Source organism: Megascapheus bottae, chromosome 9 (genome assembly GCF_031878675.1).
Source record: "Megascapheus bottae isolate mThoBot1 chromosome 9, mThoBot2.hap1, whole genome shotgun sequence".
Classification (NCBI taxonomy): Eukaryota; Metazoa; Chordata; class Mammalia; order Rodentia; family Geomyidae; genus Megascapheus; species Megascapheus bottae.
The window spans coordinates 6,601,117-6,627,601 of NC_143517.1; the positions used below are offsets into that span (position 1 = coordinate 6,601,117).

Sequence of the window (26,485 nt, forward strand, 5' to 3'; positions counted from 1 at the left end):
CACATGGTCCTGTACTGAGCCGTGATGAGCAATAGCCTTTAAGACTAATCTTCCTCTTATGTTAGGTTATCTTGCAAACCCAAGGAGGCTGCCCCATAGCAATTGTCCTGGTAATAACCGAATTGGCTTTATGAGATTATATACTCTTCCTTTATGCTTAGTAATTACTTTAGAAGACTCCCCTTCCTGACAAGTATCTGGCATGAATAGTTATTTCCAGGGGAAGAGAAGAAGGAGGTAAATCAGTTGAGCATCCTCAGCTTTAAAGTTGTTAGATGCTTTCTTGTAGTGACATATTCCATTCACACACAGCTCTGTCACATAGAGAAGCCCAGGTGTTAGAGATGAGAAAGTGAATTCCAATTTACCTAATGCTCTTGACCTCGTGAATGACGTCTCAAGACTCAACACTTGATTTCTGATGTGGTTTCCTAGCCAACTTCCATCTAGCACAGGCGGTTCTTCAGCAAAAGGGGCCACAGGACAAAGAGCTTGTGGCTGTTCTGTCCATTCCTCCTGCTCTCACACGCTCCTGGAATCCCTTCTGCTCTATTGTTGCTTTTGTCTTCAGAGATCTCCAGCATTCACTAATCAAAAGGAAACCCAGTCTAACCCACCTCTCTCCTTCTGACGTCGGTGGGCTATTTCCCTTATGACCAGCTATAAAAAGTTGCTATGACTTCCTGTGCCCAGGCTCTCAGATCCATGCCCCTCTCTACTCTGGCTTCTGAAACATCCCAGGAGTTCCTGATTCTCAGCTTACCTTTCAGCTATAGAACTAACAGGACCTAGAAAGGGCAGTAGCTTTGAGGAGCTTGTGGAAGACTGAGATGGGTTGAAAAGGATAAATCTAGACAAATACTATTTGATAAATATTATTTGTGATGTTAGAATGTATCACAGAGCTTCATTTATCAAAACACCATGGTATTATTGTGAGGAAAGACAAATATATCAGTGGAACAGATTAAATAACCTAAAAAAATTACAAATGTTTTTGAAATATGATTTTGATAAATGCAGTAAAGAAAGAAAGCCTCTGTCAACTATTAGTACTAGAAAAATTTGATATTTATGTGCACTGAAATATGCATTGAAGCCAGGTGCTGGAATCCTGGCTGCTCAGAAGGAGATCTGAGGATTGTGGTTTGAAGCCAGCTCAGGCAGAACTGTCTGTGAAATTCTTACCGCCACTAAAGCTGGAAGTGCCTCAAGTGAAAAATCTCAGGGACAGCACCCGGGTGCTGAGTTCAAGACTCAGGACCAGCACCAAAAACAAAGCCTTGATCATTCACATGCTGTACAGAAAATTCATACCAACCAAATGGATCATACCAAAATGTAGTACCTAATACTGTCAAGCTTTTAGATGAAACCATGGAGAAAGTCTGTATTACTTAGATAAAAGGTTCATTAGCTTAAACATCATAAGCACAACCACTAAAAAGCAAATGAATAGTTTATTAATAGTAACAATACTCCTACACTTCCGAAGACACTGTTAAGATAACGAAATTATATATATCACTAAACAATGTGTGAAGCGTTGCCTAGTGCTCTATCACTTGAGCCACAGGGCCACTTCTGCTTTTTCTGTGTATGAGATACTGAGGAATTTAACCCAGAGCTTCATGCATGCTAGGCAAGCACTCTACCACAATGTTATACACTTGGCCCACAGATTTATGTGTTCTTGATGAAGAAATCCCTTGATCATTATGACATGGTATTCCTTAACCCTGGTAATATTTTCCCTCTGAAATATACTTTATCCAATATATTATCCATCCAGATTTCTTTTAGTTGGTATATTTGTTTCTTTTTATCTTTCTTATTCTTAATATGTTTGTGACTTGATACATACACACACACACACACACACACACAAAACATTTGCATGTAAGGTTGCTATGGAAGTACCTTTACATGAATTGTTGCTTTTAGGAGAGAATTAGTTTGAAAAATAATCTGAAAGTTGTTACTTATCAAGTTTCATTGATGAGAAGTCCTTACAGAAACTGTCTTCTCTTTCTGAACCTTTAGTTTTCTGTCATTATGACAAAATCTCTGTGATAAATCAACTTAAAGGAAAGAAAAGTTTATTTACCTCATGGTTTCAGAACTTGTAGCCCATGTTGTATGACCACATTGCTTTGGATCTGTGGGAGGGCAGAAGGGTATCAGTGCAGAGACTGAGGGTACAAGGATGTTCACTCATGGTGGTCAGGAAGTGAGTGGGGGAGGGGAGAGGAAAGGGAGGGGAGAGAGAAAGAGGGAGAAGATGGGAGTGAGAGAGAAGGGAGAGGGAGCTAGGAGGCAGGGGGAAGAAGGAGGGTGGGAGGGAGAGAGAGAGGGAGAGAAAGAGAACGAGAGAGTGACAGAGAGAGGGGGGGAGCAGGGACAGAGGGGGGGAGGGAGGGAAATTGTCTAGATTGTCACTATTCCTTGCCAGTGACTTAACTTCCTTTCCTTAGCCCTCACCTCTTCTAGGATTTCTCAGTAGGTTAGGGACCAGGTGTTTACACATGGCCCTTTCGAGTTTTAAGATCCAGATCATAGTACTCAACTTATACTTAAGCAGTGGATGTTGAGGCCAGACCCCTGATTGACCATTGAACAGGTGAGTAAACAGACCACAAAGTTCCTCTCCTCAGATATTATGTGTCTGGTATCTGGAACCACCCACACTAGAAGTCATCTGGAAGGGCATCCATAGTCACCTATATTGACCAGCCCCAGGACGAGAAGGGAAGAGACTGTCCTATTTAAAACAATGATGAAGCCATTACTTGTTTCTGGACCTGGCTCCCTCTGAAGCACCCAAAAGGGGATAGAGATATTGTCCCGAGGTATACAGGGTCTTAGCATGTGCACACCCCCAGGTTTGATCCCTAGCATCACTCAGAACAAAATACAACAGGGGGCTGGAGCACAGCATAGTGGTAGAGTGCTCACCTATCATGCATGAAGCCCTAGGTTGGATTCCTCTGTACTATATACACAGAAAAAGCCAGAAGTGGTGCTGTGGCTCAAGTGGCAGAGCGCTATCCTTGAGAAAAAATGTCCAAGGGGGCTGGGAGTTTGGCTTAGTGGTAGAGTGCTTGCCTAGCATACATGAGGACCCGGGTTCAATTCCTCAGTAATACATACATAGAAAAAAGCTGGAAGTGGTGCTGAGGCTCAAGTGTAGACCTCCAGCCTTGAGAAAGCCCAGGGACAGTGCTCGGGCCTTGAGTTCAAGGCCCAGGACTGGCAAAAAGAAAAAAAAAATTAAAAAAAAAAAAAAAAGAGTATCCAAGGACAGTGCCCAGACCCTGAAGTCAAGTCACAGGACTAGCAAAAAAAACCCCAAAAACCAAAACCAAAACCAAAAACCTCAAAGTACCCAAAGACTTTGTGAATTAATGAAGAAACGTGGGATGCACTTTCTGCTTCAGCTCTCCCTTGTGGACGGAGATGAGGCTGGGGTGGTTACAAAGGCTTCCGCTATTGATTGTGAGCTGCTGGCTAAAACACCTATACCTAGGCTCTCCAGATTAGGCAGAAAAATGTACAGTTTTCACAAGCACTGAGGTGACTGACTCTTAGTGAGGAAATCCTTTATGAATACCTTTTAGGAATAAAAGGCCACTGGACAACATACAGTTTTTAGTTCCTCCAAGTTTTACAATCTAGAATTCAAGCCATGGATTTTGTTTGGAAATCAAAAATGGCATCTAAATTAAGAAAACAAGATGTTAGGGTGTTTCCTAGAGTGTCATATTAAGTAGGACAAATTTGACAAATATAGATTCAAAATACATCTATAAAAAAGGCAATAGTGGAACTATGGTAGTGGTAGAATGTTAACCTTGAGCACAAAAACTCAGGAACAGCACCTAGGATCTAGATCAAACCCCACCCCTCACCTATACATATATACGTGTATGTATGTATATATGTATATTCATACAGATATATGTATATATATATTCACATATATGAATTATAAGGAATTCTAACAAAATCAAATTGAATGCCATCTCCAATAATTCTGTTTATTGGCTGGATATGTCTTTGTTGAGTCATTACCACATATTGCATGCTGTATGTCAATAATTATATCTTCATAGCTATCAGAACTAATTCTTTGCACATAGGTATGCAGTTCTGCATTTAAGGTGGCTCTATAGTTCCTTGAGACTCAAAGTAGGGATGCTGCCTGTGGAAATGGTGAGTCTAAAGAGAGGAGGAAGTCAGAGCCACTACGGGGAGTACAATTTCCTGTCCAGGTGCCTGCTGTTTGGCCGGTGAACAGACTTACATGGGGATGGGGCCCCGGACTGGGGCCAGCTCTCCTGAGAAAGCTCCAAGAAATGTTTACCTTCTGACATGACCCTGACACTGGTCACTTGGTGTCTACTTACAGACAGGCCTGTATCACTGCTGTGCCGTTCACTGCTCTTTACTTTTGGGTCCTGTTTGGTCACCATTCAAAGACATTTCTGATTAGTCTATGGTTGGGAGACCTTGTCATCTCTGTCTGTCTGTCTCTCCATTCAATAGTCCCTAACGTGATTTTAGCTGAAGCAAATCTCTAAAAAAAGAGAGACCAGCTAAGTGTCAGTGGCTCATGCATTAATCCTACTACCCAGGGGGCCAAGATCTGAGGATCATATTTCAAAGCCAGGACAGGAAAGTTCATGCCACTCTTTTCTGTAATTAACCAGCAAAGGTAACAAGAAGTGGAGTGGTGGCTCAAGTGGTACAGCACCATCCTTTAATGACAAAGCTAAGGGATAGCACCCAGGCTCTGAGTTCAAGCACAAAAAAATATTACAAAAAGAAAAATCTCTCTAGAGGCTTCTCTATACCAAATATAAACAAGCCAACTAGCTTCTATGTTGTGTGATGAAAACAATATTGTGGCATTTCATGTAAACAAACTTCTGTGGTTTCTTTTTACTTCCTAATATCGAATTGCAACTGTACCCAGGAATTCCCATTTTCTGATGTGGAATCAGAACGCTTTATGGGTTTTCATAATTCAGTCTAGAGCAAAAGGAAATGTGTGTGTGGACATTTTCCTTCAGCAGGCTCCTTCTGGACAGGAAGTGGGCAGTATCAGCTGGAAAGGTGGTTGATGGGAGGAAAACCTGCCAGCCCGATTAAATGTCTACCTCCCTGCAAAGCTCGGTGACATTGTAGTATCAGGAAGAGAGAAGATCAAATTGCAGCTGAATGGACTCAGAGAGTAACTTGTCTGCAGAGAGCTATCCTGAGTCCTTACTGCTGTTAGGAGTTGTCATGCTCTGCCAAGATGAAGTGGGGTTCCACTAATGGGCACAAAGGGTGGGTACCAGTCCAGCTCTGTTGCTTATTCGCTGAGGTCCTTTAGATAACTCTCAGTCCCCATTTTTGTAAAACAGATAATAATGTGGAAAATTATGTAACACTAAACTGTTATAATCTATTGTAAATACACAATTAAATGTTGTAGAAATCTAAGATAGTGATGTTAAAAAACAGTCCTAGTTGGGGTGCACTGGCTCACGCCTGTAATCCTAGCTACTCAGGAGTCTGAGATCGGAGGATCAAGGTTCAAAGTCAGTCTAGGCACAAAAGGACCTGAGACTCTTATCTCCAGTTAACCTCTAGAAAATGGGAAGTGGGGCTTGGCTCAATGGTAGGGTGCTATCCTTGAGCTGAAGAGCTCAGGGACAGCACCCAGGCTGAGTTCAAGCCTCATGACCACCCCCCCCCAAAAAAAAAACAGTCCTACTTGGGCTCTGGTGGCTCATGACTGTAATCCTAGCTACTCAGGAGGCTGAGATCTGAGGATTGTGGATCAAAGCCAGCTGGGACAGGAAAGTTTGTGAAACTCTTATCTCCAGTAAAGTTCTCAGGAAAAGTCAGGAGTTATGCTGTGGCTCAAGTGGCTACCTTTAAGGACAGAGAGGTCCAAGGACAAAGCCCAGATCTTGAGTTCAAGTCCCAGGACTGGCAAAACAAAAACAAAACCCAATCCTAATGAAAACTGAATTTCTATATTATTTGGTAGAATACCCATACTTGCAAATTACTTCATATAAACCAAGGTCTCTGGAAGCAACACAATCTCTAAGGATCCTATTTTGACTGGTACATTTACTTTCCTTGCAATGTTAATTTTTAATTATTAAAAAATTTACCTACTTATTTAACATATATTTTCTGTGTGTGAGCTTTGTACAGATCTTTGTGGGACTTACAAAAAGCGATCAAATACTGCTCCCATTCTAACAGAACTTGCTCAATTACTTTGGAATGAAATTAATGTGTGGGTTTTAATAAATGTGCTACCTGAAATGATTCATTGTGTAAGGATCAAAATTTGATCCTAGATTTAGTGTTCATAGAAATTTTCAGGGTAACAGCTTTCATCAGATAAAATAATATGTTTCTTAGAAAGGAAGTTCAAAAGGACTAATTCTGTTAGATTGCTGACCTTGACCTCCTGTGGCCAAAAATCCTGTTTCCCTATGTTTTGAAAGGAAACACGTTTGAGAAAGGCTCCCGATCTCAGATTCAGTGATTTTTTTTTTCAAGCCTGTTTGGAGAGACAACAATGGAATTCTGGGAGAGATCTGACATAAGAAGGTTCATCTGATGTCTCTCAGGAGAGAGAAGTGTTTGTTTACTCTGTGTAGAGGGCTATATTCCTTTTCTTGTGCTATTATTAGACTCCTTTGAAGTAGGAAAGCCATATGTCATAAACCTTCTTGGGATTAAAAACTTGAAGGTTGTTTGCTGTTATGGATATAGATGGAAAAAGAGAAACACCTGTTTGTGGAAATTAGTTGTGAGGAATTACAGAACAGAGTAGAATTTGTTTATCTTACATCCTAGGCTGAATTATGAGAGCCTTAAAGAGGAAAATATTGTTGCATATGGAACGCGGGAAATTATAGAAAATTGTCTGGTAGCTAGAAGTTAATACAAAAGAAATATTGCCTGTGTAAGAGTATTTATTGTAAACACTAAATGAATAAACTATAGGAAGAGCTTCTAGAATGTAGGTACTAGAAAACCTTAAATGTTTTTAAAACATTTTTTTTTTGCCAGTCCTGGGATTGAGCTCAGGGCCTGAGCACTGTTCTTGGACTTCCTCAAGGACAGAGCCTCAGTACCACTTCCAGCTTTTTTTTTTTCTGTGTATGTGGTACCAAGGAATCGAACTCAGGTCTTCCTGCGTGCTAGGAAAGCACTCTACCACTAGGCCAAACATTTTTTTTTTTAATCTTTTACTTAGGTTGAAGGTATTTTTAAAATCCAAAACACAAAAATTTCTAAAAATGATATGTAATTTAATTATTTTTACTTCTCTGAAATATTATCTAATACACAGTTATATCTTCTTTCTTTCTATTTTTGTAGTTAGGCAGTATACCTTTCTGTGGAAGTTTGAAAAAAAAACCTATGTATTCATAGATATTTACGTAAGTTTCTGTTTGACTATTAAAAATCCACAATGAGCCCTCAAGTTTTAAATATATATATATATACATATATATATATATGCACTTCTAAATATTCTCAAGCATCTCTTATCGAAGGTAGAATACATGAAAAAAAGACATGCAAGAAGATTTGTTGTTTGACCTGTGGGATAATTCTCTTTATAGCTGTTAAGAAATAAAAATTTCCACAAAACAATTAGAGAATAGACTGTAAGGATAAAGTCATTGACAAACTATTGAAGACCCTCTACAAGTCCAAGTTCATCACAGCAAGATCCAGAAAAATTTCAAAGAATTAAAGAGATGACCAAACAGAAGCCAACACTGAGATCACACCAACATCAGAATTATCTCACAATGAAAATTTTGCACATTTCTGACAGAAGTGAAAAAAAAAAGTGCCACCACAGTGAAAACTAACCACATATTCTGCATGGTCCAACCATTACATGCTTGGGGTTTTCATCAGAGAAGTAAAAAGGTGTATATGATCTTGACAGAAATTTTGTTTGTTATAGGCAACACATACTCCCTTCATAGGTAAAACTTGAAACAAGCTAGTATATCAGAACTGGATAATTAGTCAATAAAATGGTGAGACAAAGAAAGAACAAATACAACAGTGGTACTCAGTAGACCCTGTGCTGAAAATGAACTGTGCAACTTGTGGTCAGGATTAGGAGGGGAAAACCGGAAAAAAGTGAGGGGAAAATGTTCTAAAAGAAATGTACTCATGACCTGGCCTATGCAACTGCAATTCTTCTACGTGTCACCTTTACAATAATAATTAACTAATTAATTAATTAATTGAATAAAAGAAAATTAACAGCTCATAGTTTATGCCGGGTGAATAAAAGCAGCATCTACAGATCAACAGGTGTGTGCTTTTTGTGTTTTTAAAAATTTTTAATTTATTTTTTATTGTAATATATAGAGAGAGGGGTTACAGTTACATTCACCAGATAGTAGGTAGGCCCATTACTTCTCACCCCTTCTCATGTTTTTGTCCCCATTTCCCTTTCCCCACCCTCTCCCAATCATCTTGTTTTCCCCCTTCCCTTTCTTATTTCAAATAATCAAATAAACATATATACAATATACCAGGTAACAAAGTCAGATATAGTAATGATATGAGATTAACCAAAGGACAACAAAGAGAAATAACATAGTAGATTAAGAACAATAATCACACAAGATAAAGCTCTTGTTTCCATATCTGGGAGATCCTTTCATTTAGCCTCATCCTATATGACCTATGTATCTAGGTTTTGCGCTATTGTAATCCTCTGCTTGGAGAATCCTAGATGTGTAGTAATTATTACAAATGAGGAAAACCATTGAGCCTATGTTCCTTTGGGTCTGACTTACTTCACTTAATATGATTTTTTTCCAAGTCTTTCCAAATGGGGCAATATCATTCTTTCTGATGGCAGCATAGAATTCCATTGAGTATACATCTTGATCCAGTCATCTACTGTGGGGCATCTGGGTTGGTTTCATAACTTTGCTATGGTAAATAATGCTGCAATGATTTTGTGTTTTTTATACCTGTGTTGTGTGTGTGTGTGTGTGTGTGTGTGTGTGTGTGTGTGTGTGTGTGTGTGTGTGTGTTGTATGTGTGTGTCTGTGAATCCTGGGGCTTGAATTCAGGGGCTGGTTTCTGTTCCTCAAGACTAGCACTCTCTACTACTTGAGCCATACCTCCACTTCTGGCTTTTCTGTGGTTAATTGGAGATAAGAGGCTCATGGAACTTTTCTGTTTAGGCTGGCTTTGAATGGTGATCCTTATATCTCAGCCTCCTGACTAGCTAGGATTACAGGTGTGAGCCACCAAAGCCTGGCTCAAGGTATCTTGATAATTGAAAGAGTGTATGTATAAGCATTTGCTTCTAATGATGTTGGGTTTCTTGTTTTCTAGCACAACACTTGTTCTTAAGTACTGCTGGCTTCCTTGGCTTCATAATACACTTCCATTTTGTTTCAGTCCCTGGGTGGGACCAATTAAAATTCCTGCAGAAGATATTTACACAATTCCTTTCATTCCATTATCTGGTCACCTCCAGTTTTGAGCTGAGATTGTATATCTGTATGCTTTTATGTTCATTCTGAGATCTATTCCCCACTTCTACCTTGCCTTCAGAATATTTAAAAATTATGGTCAGATACATAAAATATGATATATATCATTATAGTCACGTTGAGAAAAAACTACTGATATTAAATATATGATATTTTCATGCAACCTTTCCTCAGAAGTAAAATAGAAAATACCTATTACACACAATAATGCCCTTCTCTTTCCTCATCAGCCCTTCAGAAGTACAATTTATCATTGTGTAGCTTGATTAAGCTGATGACTCTAGGCACAACATATAAGAATAACTCATATTTTGTCTTTTTCATAATTGGCTTAAATCACTTAGCTCAACACATTCTCAATGTCCATCTGTGTGGTAGCATGTGTCAGAATTTCCCTCCTTTGGAATGCACTAAGACAGTTAATAAATCCTTTTTAAAAATAATTAGGCTATTTTTTAGTGGATGTAATAGTAAATCTTGATTTACACTTTGATTGGCTTGAGAAGTGCCTAGAAGATTAGGAAATCACACTTCTGGGTGTGTGTGTAAGAGGATTAATTTAGGGAGGAAGATTTGTCCTGAGTGTGGATGGTACCATTCAATAGGCTTGGGGCTAAAATGGCATAAAAGGGGAAGAGGAAAGCCAGCTAGTGCATATATTCTTTGGATATATTCCCTGACTAATGCTCCCTGCCATAATGTGATGAAATCTCTGAAACCATCTCTAACTCTTTCCTCAAATGTGGCCTTAACTGGTTATCTTCAGTTTTCAGAGTTAAATTTCATATCATTCCAGGTAAAAATTAAAATATAGCATAATTAGAGGAAATCTAGGAAAGAAATATAACATGTTTCATCATTAGAAGGTGTGGCTCTATGGTAAAGCAGCAGCCTAGTGGATACTCTGTTCAAACCCTCAAAACAAGGCTGAAAATACAAAAAAAAAGAAAATTTTAGGCTGGATGCTACTGATTCATATATGTTATCCTAGCTACTCAGGGGCCTCAGATCTGAGGTTCAAAGCTAGCCTGGGCAGAGAAATGCATGAGACTCTTATCTCTAGTAAAAAGCCAAAAGTGAAGTATGACTCAAGTGGTAGAGTGCCAGTCTTGAATGAAAAAGCCAAGCAAAAACTTGAGGTCTTGAGTTTAAGCTCCAGTTTTGGCAGGAAAAATAAAATCTACTAACTGTATGGGTTATACAAAAATATTGAGGAAATTATGACTGTATTAATAGATGACAGAAACAGAAAATGATTAAACTTAGAAGCCAGTTCTAACTCCTATCCTAAAACAAGCTCTAAGTAAAATAAAGAGAGAAGAAAATTACCTTTAAAAAGTTACCAGTTGTAGGGCCGGGAGTTTGGCCTAGTGGTAAAGTGCTTGCCTAGCATGCACGAAGACCCGGGTTCGATTCCTCAGTACCCCGTACATAGCAAAAAGCCGGTAGTGGTACAAAGGCTCAAGTGGTAGAGTGCTAGCCTTGAGGAAGTCCAAGGACAGTGCTCAAGCCCTGAGCCCAAGCCCAGGACTGGCAAAAAAACCAAACCAAAACAAAACAAAAAAACCAACCAAACAAAAAAAAACTTTACCAGTTGCAGATATATGACAGTATTCCTAAAAGTTCAATAGACTCAACAGAAATTATTAGCCCGTGAGGAGAATTGTTATTGATGTAGCATGTATTACCTGGAGATAGATGGTGTGCAAGGCAATGGGTTGGAAAGATATTAAATACCTTGATAATAAACAATGAGAGTAGAGGGGAGGAAAAAATGTGTTGCTCTCCTGTTTACTAGCACTGAACAATTAGCAATTGAATTTGAAAAAATGTATTTAAGATATTTTAAATTAATCTGCAAAACATCTAAGACTAGCTTAATATTGTTAGTGCTAACAGCTCACATTTGTAATCCCAGCTACTCAGGAGGCTGAGATCTGAGGATCGAGGTTCAACTCCAGTATGAGAGGAAAGTAGCCTATAAGACTCTTATCTCCAATTAACTATCAAAAATACCAGAAGTGGCTGAAGTAGTAGAGTGCTACCCTTGAGCAAAGGAAACTCAGGGACCACGCATAGGTCCTAAGTTCAAGTTCTGGGACACACACACACACACACACACACACACACACACACACAGGAAAAAAAGAAATTTGTATTGTTTCTAAAATTTATTTGAAAGAATAAAGTTAGAGTTGAAGAAAGAAGAATGATGAAGTAGAATTTTCCTCTCTAATACATTAAGATATACGATCACAATAGTGGACAATGGTAGAGAGATAGGGAAGAAAACAGACACACTAAAGCAAGTATATTTAATAGCATGTTAACAGAGATATTTTTGAAAATAAGTCACTCTCACATTGCACAGTACTTACAAAATCTTTACATGATTTAAATGTCTAAGTGTAAGAAAATATCATCATACTAGGTTAACTAAGTATTAGGTTAACTATGTTGTAATAGCAAAAAGAAAAAAAAATCACAGAATCCCAGTGACTTATCATAGGAAAACGTCTGAAGCACATGGAGGCTTCAGCAGCTCTGGCCATGCAATCTATATTGGTATGTCAGAGATCCAGGTTGCTTCTGTCTTGTTCCAATGCGAGTATATGCTTTTGAGATGTACCACTCAAGGAGAAGAGAGAGTTGGAGGATGGCATGGTGTGGGAATCTGTGTGGTGGGTTAGAAATGACGTAGACCCAAGTATTTATCACATCTCATTCACTGGAACAGGGTGATTTTAGAAGAGCCTTGGGAAATGTGGAAGTGTGAAAGGACATTTGATCAGCCTTAGATGTCCATCTATTGAGCAATACTGCTAAGCACATTCTTGTCTGTATCAGCACAGGGCTGGGGAGGACTTCTGAAGATTGTCTGGAAGAGAAATAGTGGTGAAAATAAAAATGGGGGCTGGGAGCATGGCCTAGTGGTAGAGGGCTTGCCTAGCATGCACAAAGCCCCGGATTCAATTCCTTGGTACCACATACGCGAAAAGAGCCAAAAGTGGTGCTGGGGCTCAAGTGATAGAATGCTAGCCTTGAGAAAGCCCAAGGACAGTGCCCAGGCCTCTGAATTCAAGCACCAGAATTAGCAAAAGAAAATGGCATTTAATTGAAGAAAAACTTATAGAATTAAAACTGAAAAGACACTCCAAACAAAGTTAAAAGACAAATGACAGATTGAGACATAAATGTGAGAGCCATTACAATTTCTAATGTGAGAATTTCTGTAAAGAAAAATGAAAACTCAATAGCAGAAATAGTAAAAAACATTAATGATTCAAAAATACAGATGGGGCCAGGAGTTTGGCCTAATGGTCGAGTGCTTGCCTAGCATGCATGAAGACCAGGGTTTGATTCCTCTGTACCACATACACAAGAAAAAAAAAAAAGCCCAGAATGGTGCTGTGGCTCAAGTGGTAGAACTGTAGTCTTGGGAAAACCAAGGACAGTGCTCAGGTACTGAATTCAAGCCTCAGGACTGGCAAAAACAATACAGATGGACAGTATCATATATAAAGTAATATTTTATAATCTTAAACCAAATGCACAAAAATTAAATCATAAAAGTTCTCTTTTTGATAGTGCTAAGGATTTAGCCTTGGGCCTCTGCATGCTACCATGGAGTTATTACTGACTGAATAATTTACATGACAGAATATCATGTAGTCATTAAAAAAGAACAACTTTTCACGTTTGGTGGCCCACACCTGTAATCCTACCTACTTAGAAGGCTGAGAACTGAAGACCGGGTTCAAAGCCATCTGGGACAGCAAAGTCTGTGTGACTCTTATCTCCAATTAACCACCAGAAAAACAAAAGTAGTGCTGAGGCTTAAAGTGGGAGAATGCTAGCCAAGCTCTGAATTCAAGCCTATGACCAACAAAAAGAACAAACAACAACAGCAACAATCCCCTCCATATTTTGACACTGACATGAATAAATTTCTTTGATATATGAGTGGAAAGGAAGAGAGATCACCATGGACAATGCGACCATAATTTGGGGGAAATAAATGAGATAGGCAAATAGATGACATAGTAAGATAAAACATGAACAAAATTGGAAAGAAGACCTCTGAACCTAGAGGTGGGAGTCATTCATTTTATACTCTAAGTTTTTTTGAGCAAAAACTTAAATAAACACACACACACACACACACACACACACACACACACACACACACACAATGCTAGCTGGGGCTTGCCTCAGAGCCTCATGTTCTTGCTTAGCTATAGGCTGGTGCTTCACTAGTTGAGCCACAGCTCCACTTCTGTCTTTTGGGTGGTTAATTGGAAGAGTCTCTTGGACTTTCCTTTCCTAGCTGGCTTTGAACCATGAGTCTCAGATCTCAGCCTCCTAAGTAGCTAGGATTACATTGTATTAACCTTCAACTCTTGGCTCTTTTTTGTGTTTTCTGAATTGTTTAATTTAAAGCATATCAATAATATTTATTTATTCATTCATTCATTCAACAGTATTCATTCAACCATTCATCCATCCATCCATCCATTAATGCAGTTATTCATTCTCTCACAGGCAATAAACATTATCACCTGGTTTACTAGACCAGTACCTAGTCAAGGATTCTGGTCCTGAGGATCCCATAAGAAGCATTTGTTTAACTCAGCTTGGAATAAGAAGGATGCCCAAGTGTTTTTTCCTTCTTCAACAAAACAAAAAGCATCTGGTGGGGGTTTCTCCCACATACCATCTGGCTTGGCTTCCCTGTCCTCTGGCCTTTGTCTGCCCTGTAGCTGACAGATTAGTGGGGGACATCCTTTATAGTCGGAAATGAAGGTCAATAAAATTTGCACTAGGCTTTCCAATTTAGTATCATCCCAGTCAGGACATCCCAAAATAAAATGGGTTTCAAAAATAGATCTAGGAGGAGAAAATATCAGAATTGAAAACAAACAATAAATCTTCTTATGTCATGGATTCTGTGAGAAAACTGATGCAAAAAAAAGTTGCACCTGAACAATCAGGTGCCATGGGTTTTTTTTTTTTTATGGGTAGAATAAAGCAGAACAAAAATAGTGCAGTCAAGAGTCCAACATGATAAAGGATACTAACGAGCAAAACAGGAAATTGTTTAGTGGAAGGGAATAATTGACCTCAGAGCGAGAGATGGAAGTAGAGCCTTGGATGCAAATGTTTTTGTTTTTCTGAAGAGTTATACTGACCTGTATGAATTATACACCATGGAGTCTTCCGTGATAATCCATTAATTTACCCAACCAGTGATGAGAAAGAATATCCCCAATGCTGAAAGGTTAAATATTTAAAAGGTCATCATCACATAATAAAGAGACACACATTAATTCTTATTCGAATGCACACACTTCATATAAACATATTTGTGTGTGTACCTACTTGTATGCATGTGTATGTGTGTATACTTTTTGTATTTTAACCGATTTGAATGGACTTGGTGTCTATTTAGGTAGATATTCCAAACAGAATAATCTATAATTTTTTTAAATCTTATTTTTGCCCACATTCTTGAGGAATGTATGTTGAAAGGAGGCTATCAGCTCAAATGCGAGAAAAATATATGTCCCTAATATTCCATCTTATTCTCTTGAGTAAGCACAATCTGAAGCTGATTCTTTCCAGACAATGGTTTCTTGTGACTGCTCTTCATTTAGCTAAGAGAATGAGATGCTTTTTCTTCCTTTGATAATTTAAGCAAAAAGTCTCTGTCTCTCTTTTTGTGCCAGTACTTAGGCTTGAATTCAGGGCTTTGCTTCACTCAAGGATAATGCTCTACTACTTGGACTGTATGCCCACTTCCAGCTTTTTGCTAGTTCATTGCAGATAGGAGGCACATAGACCTTTCTGCCGGGGCTGGCTTCGAACCACATCCTTAGATTTCAGCTTCCTGAGTAGGTAGGATTATAAGTATGAATTACCTAAACCTAAAGTCAATTTAGGCGAAGTAAAAGAGAGGATGGAAAGGCTGCCAGGAGAAGATGGTGTTTTTATTAAGGGGAGGAAATTAATGTTTAAACTGTCTGTGACTTGTTTTAGAAGAGAAAAACTATAGTGGAGGAACCCATCTTAAAGGAGGTACACTGCCTCCCCCCACCCTGTCGAAATGCCCTTTTTATAAAGACAAGGAGCAAAGGTATATTGGTAGAACCTGTGGATTTGCCAATCCGTATTGAGTGTAATACACCTCATGGAGATAGCAAATAATTAATTCCAGGATTGGGGATTTTAATAGAAAAGAAGATTGTTTTGTTTGGTTAAATGTTTTCCCTGTCCATACTTTCAAAGCTAAACGTAGCTTTCTTTCCAGGGGATCCCAAAAGAATCTGTCACCTGTTCTCTTTGGGGGAAGGGGGTGGGGGAGAAGGACTGGTGGCTCTTGCAGACACAGCCTTTGTCACAGAGAGGATGGCCCTGAGGGAGGAGGCAAAGCCAGACAGGAGGCAGCTGACACGTAGCGGGCACTTTGTAGGAGCTTGGGCCCCAGCAGGCTTCCTGCACGCCCAATTGGCAACTCTTTGTTGCCAAAACATACATAGGATCCGACCTCTTGGCCTAGGGCCATTGGGCATGAAGCCAAGGGGCTCTAAATCAAAGTGAAAAGAGGTGACATTTAAAAAGCAAAGGACATTTCTTGTTTGTTTGTTTTAGGGGGCAGAAAGAAATAAGTTATTATAATAGCCAAAGAGTAGAAGATACAAAGCCAAACTGCAGAGAGATTTGAAAGTTGTTTGTTAAGGCCTTTCTTTAATGAGCCTGTCTAGATCTTATTAAAGAACTTGTCCACTATTTCTCTGAGATGGTGATTGTGTCTAAATGTTGGTGGAAATTGGTGACCCAGTGTGAGTGAAGTTCTCATCCTTTAAAAAAATAAATGGAATATTGTGTGCAGTCTCCACAAGGATGTTCAAATATTAATTGTGATTAGACTACAGTTTTTCCTCTCTCTCTCTCTCTCTCTCTCTCTCTCTCTCTCTCTCTCTCTCTCTCTCTCTCTCTCTCTCTCTCTCTCTCTCTCTCTCTCTCTCTCTCTCTCTCTCTCTCTCTCTCTCTCTCTCTCTCTCTTCTCTCTCTCTCTCTTTGCCAGTCCTGGGGCTTGACCTCAGGGTCCGAATACTGTCCTTGGGCTTTTCTTAAGGCCAGAGCTCTACCACTTAAGCCACAGCATGACTTCCTACTTTTTCTATTTATGTAGTATGGAGGAATTGAAACCAGGTCTTTGTGCATGCTAGGCAAGCACTCTACCGCTAGGCCAAACTCCTGACTGGGTGAGGTTTTTTTGTTTGTTTTTAATAGACAAACATGGAAATAAGCTTCCAACTTCTTACCTCCTACAATCAGGTGCAATGGCTCTGTAGTCCCAGAGAAACAGTTGAGGAAATTGGGACTGGATTTCATGAAGCCCAAATCGGGGGGTGCATTTTTACAGAACCAAGGGGATACCAGTCATTTGCTTGCTATTGTTACTCTTCTGTAATGTTTTATTCTGGTAAGCATAAGCTTGTTTCAGGAACATAAAAATGCATAAAGAATAGTATTATAAATACCCATACAATTGGTACCAAATTAAGACAAGGCAGCACACTTGTATTTATTAGGGAAAAATACCAGGGTACCAAAGCACAAATTGGAGAGCAATGTGATTGAGTGGAAAAAAAATATTAGCACTATTGTCCCCTTGAATTTATTAGCAGCCTTCAGTGAGCTTTGTTTGTGCCAAGTACAAGGTTCCAAAGATGAAAGATAACCTTTGTCACCCATACGTGATAAGAGACTAAGTCCCCCCCCCCCCTTATCACACACCCTAGAAGGTTCTCAGAGAAAGGCTGTTTAGCTGTGTATAAGAAAAGGAAGGTCAAGCCAAGCCCCTTAGGGGAGGAAGGATGTCAGAACCAGGGATAGCACTTGCAGACCACAGGAATGGGACAGAACACTGACTCACAGTCATGAACTTGGTTGGCTTGAGTAGTCCATGCTGGTGTGAGAACAGGCAGGGAATTGTACTGATGGCAGGAGGTACCAAACCAAAGAGCCATATCAGCTTTTCAGGACCTGTACTCCACACAGACTCAGGTGGGAATTCTTGACTAGAAGGATCTGGAGAAGGCTTCAGGGGCTTGGTAAATCTATGGAATTGTATACAATACAGTGTGTGTGTGTGTGTGTGTGTGTGTGTGTGTGTGTGTGTGTGTGTTCCCTTGGGAAGCCCTACTTTGTTTTTCCATTAAAATAGCAGTACAGGATAGAAGAAGGTGGTTATACTGGAAGGTTATTGATAGGGCTGAGAAATCAAATACTGACGTCCTGGATTGAGCAAGAAGAAGCCCTAGGGTTTGGCTGGGATTCCCAGGGCCATTTCCTGGAGATTAAAGATGTTGTAGATGTTATCTGATCAGAGATAGGACTTGCTGGGGACTGGGGTGGTTATAGAGAGTTGGAAAGCAACTCTCAACCTCTGATATGCAAACAAATCACCAGGGCTCCCATTCAAATGTAGATTCTGATGGAAATGAGGAAAAGACCCAGATCACTGGGACTTCCAGCTTCTCTCCATGTCTAGGTGCTACAGTCTCCACTGATAATAATCTTTAGTAATACTTTGGATTGACCACCTGACCACCTGTACTTGACCACCCAGTCCCTGACACCTGGCTGTAAATCTCTACCACCCCCACACTGTCAATACACAATCTAGAGGAAAGAGGTAGAGCCAAATGAAATTCTGTGTTATCAATTATGCAAGAGTCAGAAGAAAGGTGCTCAACTAGTGGTGATCTTGCCCTTCATGTGAAAACTCATTTAGGTGCTTTAGGTGCTGTCAATCTCTGGCTAGAATTACTGTGTGTGTGTGTGTGTGTGTGTGTGTGTGTGTGTGTGTGTGTGTGTGTTTATGCATGCATGCTCAGGCCCACCATCAGCCAGTCCTGGGGATTGAACTCAGGGTCTGGGTACTGTCCCTGAGTTTTTGTACTCTAAAACTATAGCATTCTATCATTTGAACAACAGCTCTACAGTCTGGTGGCTTTTTTGGTGGTTAATTCACACTTTCCTGCCTGAATTGGCTTTGAACCCCAATCCTCAGATCCCAGCTTCCGAGTAGCTAGGATTACTGATGTCAGTCTTCAGTGCCTGGCTAGAATGACTATACTTAAAATCTCTGGTGGGATCTGGGGAAAGACACCCATTTTGCTTTTTTGGAAATCCAGAGATATAACCAGCTGTGGGATGGCCAGATAGCAGAACTTGGAAGGAGAGACACAGGGGCAGCAGCTTGGGTGGGGAGATAAAATGAGGGGAATAGACTTCAGATTCAGATTCAGTTGAATTTGATGGCCTCAGGTCATTTAGATGGTAGCAGATGCTCAGTTTGAGTTTTCTGGACTGCATGCCCTCAGGCCTATCACTTAGATTTTTTTTTCCTATTTTCATTGTCTTTACCTGTCAGTTTTGATAACACCTACTTTATCTTCAGGGATGAAGAAAGAAGTTAGGTAAATGGAAATGAAGAAAGGTAATAACCTCCTGACACAATGACTCACAGAATTCTTCAAAAAAATGTTTAAGTAGTTGTACAAAGGAATTGTCATTTAACAAAGCAGTTTATGGAAAACAGTATTAAAAAATATATGTATTAGCCAGGCATCTTAGGCTCACACCTATAATCCTAGCTACTCAGGAAGCTGAGCACTGAGGACTGTGGTTCAAAAACTCCTAGAGACTCTTATCTTTATTAACCAGCAAGGGGGAAAAAAAAAAGCCAAAAGCAGAGTTGTGGCTCCAGTGGTAGAGCATTAGTCTTGAGCAAAAGAACACAGGGACAGTGATAGGTTCAGAGTCCAAGTCCCAGGAGCAGTGACGTGCCCCCCCCCCCCAATTTTATCAATTCAACATATTCCTTTGTGAGTACAATACAACTTGATCAGTGTCACTTTTTCATCATTCTCTGCCTCCTCTCCCAGCCCCACCCTTCCCCTCAGGTTATGTAGTTCTATTTGCGAATGTCATGCCTGCATCCTCTTTCCATTCATCTGCACCTCTTCACACCTTCTCTCTCAACAACTTGTTTCAGCACTAGTATTCATTTTGTCAAACAATTAGTTGTTCAAAGAAGTATCACGATTGCAATACTAGTTTACATATACCATATTTTAATGTGTTTGTGTATACTTGCGCTTGGTCCTGTATATGTTAATATCTACCTATATATAATTTAGATCTAAGTGCCACATGTGAGAGAAAATATTAGCCCCTTGACTCTGAGCCAGCCTCACTTTACTTAACATGATTTTGAACATTTTGGGAGAAAATAGGACAAGATTCTATAATATCAGGGCAGAGGACTTTTAAGAAAAGCACGAGCCAAAACCATAAATCAAAATTGATAAATTATGAAATGCAAAAATGTTAATATCTCACAAGATAATAAAAACATTGAAAAGATATTAAAGACTGAGAAAAAATTTCATTTCTTATATGTATTTTGAAAACATGCAATAAACTCCTAGAGATCTTACTTTCCTCCCTCCATCCTTCCCTCCCTTCCTTCCTCCCTTTTGCCCCTCTCTCCCTTGTGCTAGTCCTGGGACTTGAACTCAAGGCCTAGGTGCTATCTCTGTACTTTTCTGCTCAAGGCTAGTGCTCTATCACTTAAGCCACAGCTCCAGTTCTGCCTTTTAATTCCCCCCAGTTCTAGGTACTTAATTGGAGAGAAGAATTTTTAATAGGCTTTTTTGCCTGAGTTAGCTTTGAACCTCAATCTTCAGATCTCAGCCTCCTGAATAGCTAGGACTATAAGCATTAGCCACCAGTGCCTGGCCAGCATATATTCTTTTTTTAAAAAAAATTATTGTCTGGATAATGACAGTTACATTTGTCAGGTAGTAGGTGCATTGCTTGTCAGACATTGATAGCCCGTCTCATGTTTTTGTCCTTGTTTCCCTCCCCCTAAATTTTGGTTTTAGTTTGCAAATGTTTTTGATGTATGTGGATTTGGTTTATTGATTTCTCTGATATATAATATGGAGTTTATTTCATCCTTTGAGCAGTGACTTTTCCAGCACTCCTGACTATCCATGCATCTTACATCAGACTCTCTCTTTTTCTTTTTTTTTAAGTTGTTTGGAAGTGGATTGCTGGGTTGTAGAGAATGCGCATTTTTAGCTACTCCAAATGAGTTGAACAATGTTACAATTCCTACAACAGTTCATTTGTAAACATTCGGCTTCCTCTGCCACCTTAAGGTGTCAACATCTAGACCTGTGCTGTGGCCTATTTGATCGGCTTGAAAAGACACGGTGTAGTTTTAACTCGTAAATTTCAGAGAAATAGGTGCGTTAAGTTTGGTGTTTTGGCTATGTATCCTGCAAGGTCCATGCATCGAAGTCTTGGTCCCTAGATTATGATTTTGGCGTAGAATCTTTAAGACGTGGAGCCAGCCATGGTTTCCCTCATTTGTAATAATACACATCTAGGACTCTCCTAGCAGAAGATTTCAATAGCTCAAAACCTAGGTACATAAGGCCATATCGGATGAGACTAAATGAAATGATCTCTAGGATATTGAAACAAGACCTTTATGTTGTATGATTGTTGTTCTTAATGTACTGTTATTTCTCTCTCTCTCTCTCTCTCTCTCTCTCTCTCTCTCTCTCTCTCTCTCTCTCTCTCTCTCTCTCTCTCTCTCTCTCTTGCCCTTATGGTTAATCTCATATTTTTATTGTATCTGACTTTGTTACATGGTATATTGTATATAAGTTTAGTTGCTTATTTGAAATAGGGAAGGGAAGGAGGGAAAACAAGATGATTGGGAGGGGTGGGGGGAGGGAAATGGGGACAAGAACATGAGAAGGGGTATCAACATGTGAGAAGTAAAGCACCTACTACCTGGTGAATGTAAGTAACCGTAACCCCGCTACACATTGTCCTGACAATAAAAAAAAAAAAAAAAGGTGGAGCCTCGTGAGAGGTGTTCAAGTCATTTCCTGTATGTCCTTGAAGGGAATATCAGCACCTGGTTCTGTCCCCTCTCTGATGCTTCTCTGTGATAAGGTATTGCAGGCTCGATTCTGAATTTTCCCATCAAAAGCAATGGAGTCAGCCACATTCCCAGGCCCGCCCCCCCTCCTCTTCCTCCTCCTCCTCCTCCTCCTCCTCCTCCTCCTCCTCCTCCTCCTCCTCTTTCTTCTGTTAGAGTTTAAAATTCAAGACATCAAGCTTGCTAAGCAGGTACTCTACCTGTTGAGCTGTATCACCAATCCTTCTATGCTTTTTCTTTTTATTTCATTTGCAGTCTCATATTTTCTTGGATCAGTCTGAGACCACAACTTTCCTACCTATTGTGTCTGGGATAGCTGCAATCACAGGTAAACCCACTAAGAACAACTGATTGTGTGAGATGGGGGCCTTAGCCACTTTTTTCCTGGGCTGGCCTTGAATCATTATAAATCTTCTTGATCTCTGCTACCTGAGTAGCCAGAATTATAGGCATGAGCCACTGTGCCTAGCCTCAACATTGGCTTATACAAAGTAGACATTTTTTTTAAAAAAAAGTTTTTAAAACTGTAACTTGTTAATTTTTCTTTTTTTCAGTTTTTGTGGTACAGGGGTTTGAATTCAGGGCCTTAGGCATATTAGGCAGGTACTTTAGCACTCGAGCCACCCCACCGGCCCTTTCAATTTTCTTTTATGGATTTTAGAATATCTAAAACATCACCAAACTGAAGGCCTCACAGATTTTCTCTTGTTTGTTTTTATGTTTCAGAATTAAGTCAGGGATCTATTCTGAGCCCATTGTGAAGTGTGAGCTATGTGTCAAGATTCTGCTTTGCATTTGGATGCTGGAACAATTGTTCCAGGAGCATTTTCTTCAAGATAAAACTTTCTCCACTGAATTGCCTTTGAATCTTCGCCAGAAAATCACTTTGGTGTATTTTATGAGTCCCTTTTTGGGTCTTTATTTTGTTCTACTATTATTTTTTTATGTATTCTTTCACAAATATCTTATAATCTAGGTAACTATTGCTTGATAATAAATCCTAAAAGCTGACAGAATGAATCCTTCATCTGTATTCCTCTTTTTTTCTTTTCTTTTCTTTTTTTTTAGAATTGCGTTGGGTTTTCTTGTCTTTTAGCTTTCTTTTAGTTTTTACAATTAGTTCGTCTATGTCTCCAAAAGTTTTGCTGGTTTTATTTTATTGTTTTTTATTTCTATTTTTGGATGCTTGTCCTGGGGCTTGGATTCAGGGCCTGGGCTCTGTCTTTGAACTTTTTTTTTTTTTTTTTTTTTTTTGCTTAACGCTAGTGTTCCCACCATTTGAGCCACAGCTTCATTCACAGCCCCACTTCTGACTTTTTGATGGTTAATCATACATAAGAATCTCATGGAATTACTTCATGGGCTAGCCTTGAACCATGGTCCTCAGGTCTCAGCCTTCTAAGTATCTAGGATTCCAGGTGTCAGACATTGGTAGTTTTGCCTTGTGGTGCTTTGAATATATACATCAGCTGAAGAGAGCAGATACCTTAATGTTTTGGTTTGTATAGGAAGTACCCCTCAAAAGGACTCAAGAATTGAAGACTTGATCGCCAATTGCCAGTACTGGAACTTTAAGAGATGGGGCTTAACTAGCCCTGTGGTTTGAATGATTTAGGAAGCAAGTCAGGGGAGGAGATCCCTAGGGATAATTTTTCCCTGACCCAAACCTGCCTATCAAGACTGCACTCAGGAACTTCTGCCCTGCACTTGCTCCTTCTGCCAGGATGCCACATTATGAGTTCAGAATCAACAGAGCCGAGAATATAGACTGAAACCTCTGACACTGTGAGCTAAAATAAATCATTTCTCCTTTAACCTGTTTATATTATGTATTTTGTCAAAAGTAAAAACTAATGAAGGAAAAACTAATGCAATAATATTGATTCTTCCAATAAATGAGTATGATATAATCTGTTTATTTCGATTTCAGTTTCTGTTACTGGAGTTTGTGTTTTTCAGCCTACAAACCCTGCAGAGGTTTGTGATATTTAAGTGTGTTTACATATTCATGTTATTATAAGTGATACTGTCTTTAGGTTTCAAATTCTGTGTGTGTGTGTGTGTGTGTGTGTATGTGTGTGTGTGTATGCGCATGCATGTGCTAGAACTTGAATTCATGGCCTTTCATTCTCATTTGACTGTCTTGCTCACTCATGGCTGGGGCTATGCTTCTTGAATCATACCTCTGGTCCAGCTTTTTGCTGATCATTTTAGAGATAGAGCCTTGCAGATTATTATTATTATTATCATTTTACCAAAGCTTGTTTCTAACTTTGATCCTCTAGGCCTCAGCCTTCCCAAGTGGCTGAGATCAGAGACCTGAGCCACTGGCACATGGCTTGTCAGGATCCAGTATTATTTGGCTTTCTCTTAGACATGAGTTTGTACGGCATCATTCAGCTTCTAAATATTGGGAAGTTTACTCCAATTTCTTTATTTACCCTTTAGCTTAATTCTATTGTGTTCTAAGTACATATACTTCGTATGATTTCTATTATTTATAAATGATAAGGGTTAGGGTGAGCTGAGCTGGCCTGACCTGGCCTGAGCTAACTCTGTTTGGAGCCAAATGTGGCTGTGGTGAAAGTTACTCTAGCTGGTCTGAAAAGGGCTTGATACTCAGGTATCTCTAGCTGCTTTGGGCTAAGCTGACCTCAGCAGGACCTGGATGGTCCAGCGGTGCTGTCCACACTGATTGGTCCTGGAGTCTGGGCAGGCGTTTACTATCTTGTACCTAGGTAACACGTGACTACACTGACTGGGCATGGACTAGCGGGACTGGGCTGGCCTGGGCAGCAGCTTCTCCTCTGGGTGACTTGAGTCCAAGACGCCCTGGGATCCTCAAGCTCTGAGTTCCATATGCTGGCACCTCGGTCGGATGTTCCAGAGGAAGTAGAGGTAGCGACACACAAGCCTGAGCCATTCTGGACAAACTGGGTCTCAGGCTGGCCTGAGCAAGGTGTCAGTGCCACAGTGTCGGCTGGTGACAGCCATGCCCCACATCCACGGCTCTAACACCCACCCATCTCCATCTTGCCAGGCTCCCGTGTGGGGTAGGTGTAGGGGCCATGGGGTTACCCTCAGCACTCTGCCAGCCTGGTACGAGGGCACCACGAAGCACGCGTGCACCCAGCCTGCTCTCGGAGGACGGCAGGAGGACTCGGTCGTGAGTGGGCAGCGCAGAGGACTGTGGAGTAGAGAGCGAGTCCCTGACCCACAGGCACGAGGAGCCACTCCTCAACCCCCAATGTGACCGTGTCCATTCCACCTCCAGACGCCTTCTCTGGCCCTGACACAGCAACTCCAGTCTGATCTGCCAGGCCACAGGCTTCACCCCCCGAGCAGATCACAGTGTCCTGGCTACGAGACCGAAAGCCTGGAACATCGGGTTTCGCCACTGAGTCCACGGCCCGCGCCTTGGGCATCGCCAGCCAGCTGACCATCACCGAGCTCCAGTGGCTGCGGCACAGCGTCTCCACCTGCCGAGTGGGTCACAAAGGACTCACTTTTGAGAAGAACGTGTCGTCCATGTGCACGGTCGGTCCTGCCTGGTCACCGACATGGCCACCTACGACAGCCAGAGTGGGAGGCACTGAAAACCACCACCAACTTCAAGAGCCACCAGCATGGCACCCTCAGCGGCCCTCACCCGTGAAGCAGACCATCGCCAAGCCCAGAGGCCAAGCACCCACCAGCGGCCTGCCTGCTGCCCCCAGCCCCGGAACAGCTGATCCTGCCTGGTGAAGGCCTTCTCTCCTCAGGACATCCTTGTGCAGTGGCAACAGAGGGGGCGGCTCCTGTCCCCTTATGTATCAAGATTTTGTTCTATTGTGAATCTCTGCTAGGAGAGCCCAAGGTTACTACTGATTATTACAAATGAGGGAAACCATTGAGTCTAAGTTCCTTTGAGTCTGGCTTACTTCACTTAATATGATCTTTTCTAAGTCTTTCCATTTCCTAACAGATGGGGCAATGTCGTTCTTTCTGACAGCAGCATAGAATTCCATTGTGTATAAATACCACATCTTGTTGATCCACTCATCAACTGAGGGACATCTGGGTTGGTTCTTGTGAGTGTTTTATGTATGTTGGTGAATACCTGTTTGATCAGGTTGTTTAATAGTGTAGGTCATCTATACATCCTGTGGTTTCTTGTCCATTTGTTCCATCAGGTACTGCAAAAGTGAGTTGCACTTTTCCTGCTATTATGATGGGTTTACTACCTTTAGTACTATTAGGCTTTACTTCTTTTATTTTGAAATTTCATTAAGTATGTACACACTTAGGATTGTTATTCTTAGAACATTTTTCTGGAAAATTGATGTTATTTTCCACTGTAAACACTATTAAAAATGTTATAATCCATTCTGGGAGCATAGTTTAGTGCATGCCTAGCATGCATGAAGCCCTGGGTTCGATTCCTCAGTATCACATACACAGAAAAGTTTGGAACTGGTGCTGTGGCTCAAGTGGTAGAGCTCTAGCCTTGAGCTGAAGAGCTCAGGGGCAGTGCCCAGACCAGAGTTCAAGCACCACAAATGAAAAAAACAAGTTATAATCATAGGGCCCATATGTACATTTTACAAATAATCTATTATTATTATTATTATTATTATTATTATTAGCTCTGGTCCCAGAGCTTCAACTCAGGGCCTAGGCATTGTCTCTGAATATTTTATTTAAGGTTAGTCCTCTACCACTTGAGCCATAGCTCCACTTCAGGCTTTCTTTTTTTTTCCTGCTGTTTAATTGGAGATAAGAGTCTTATAAATGTTCCTGCCTGGGCTGGCTTTGAACCTCAATCCTCAGATTACAGTCTCCTGAGTAACTGGGATTATTATTTACTTAAAGTATTTTTCTTTATTGTTATTGTAAAGGTGATGTACAGAGACAGTTA

The 26,485-nt window shown here is 40.4% G+C and overlaps 1 long non-coding RNA gene across 1 annotated transcript in view; it reads left to right on the forward strand.

The window, feature by feature from the left end:
- The window catches only part of LOC150058738 (uncharacterized), a 51,899-nt gene extending 29,460 nt beyond the window's left edge, over positions 1-22,439 (forward strand). The window contains exons 2-3 of the long non-coding RNA XR_016536553.1: positions 21,844-21,916; positions 22,315-22,439. This is a non-coding gene — a long non-coding RNA (uncharacterized LOC150058738). The remainder of the gene's footprint in view (positions 1-21,843; positions 21,917-22,314) is intronic.
- Positions 22,440-26,485: the final 4,046 nt, after the last annotated feature.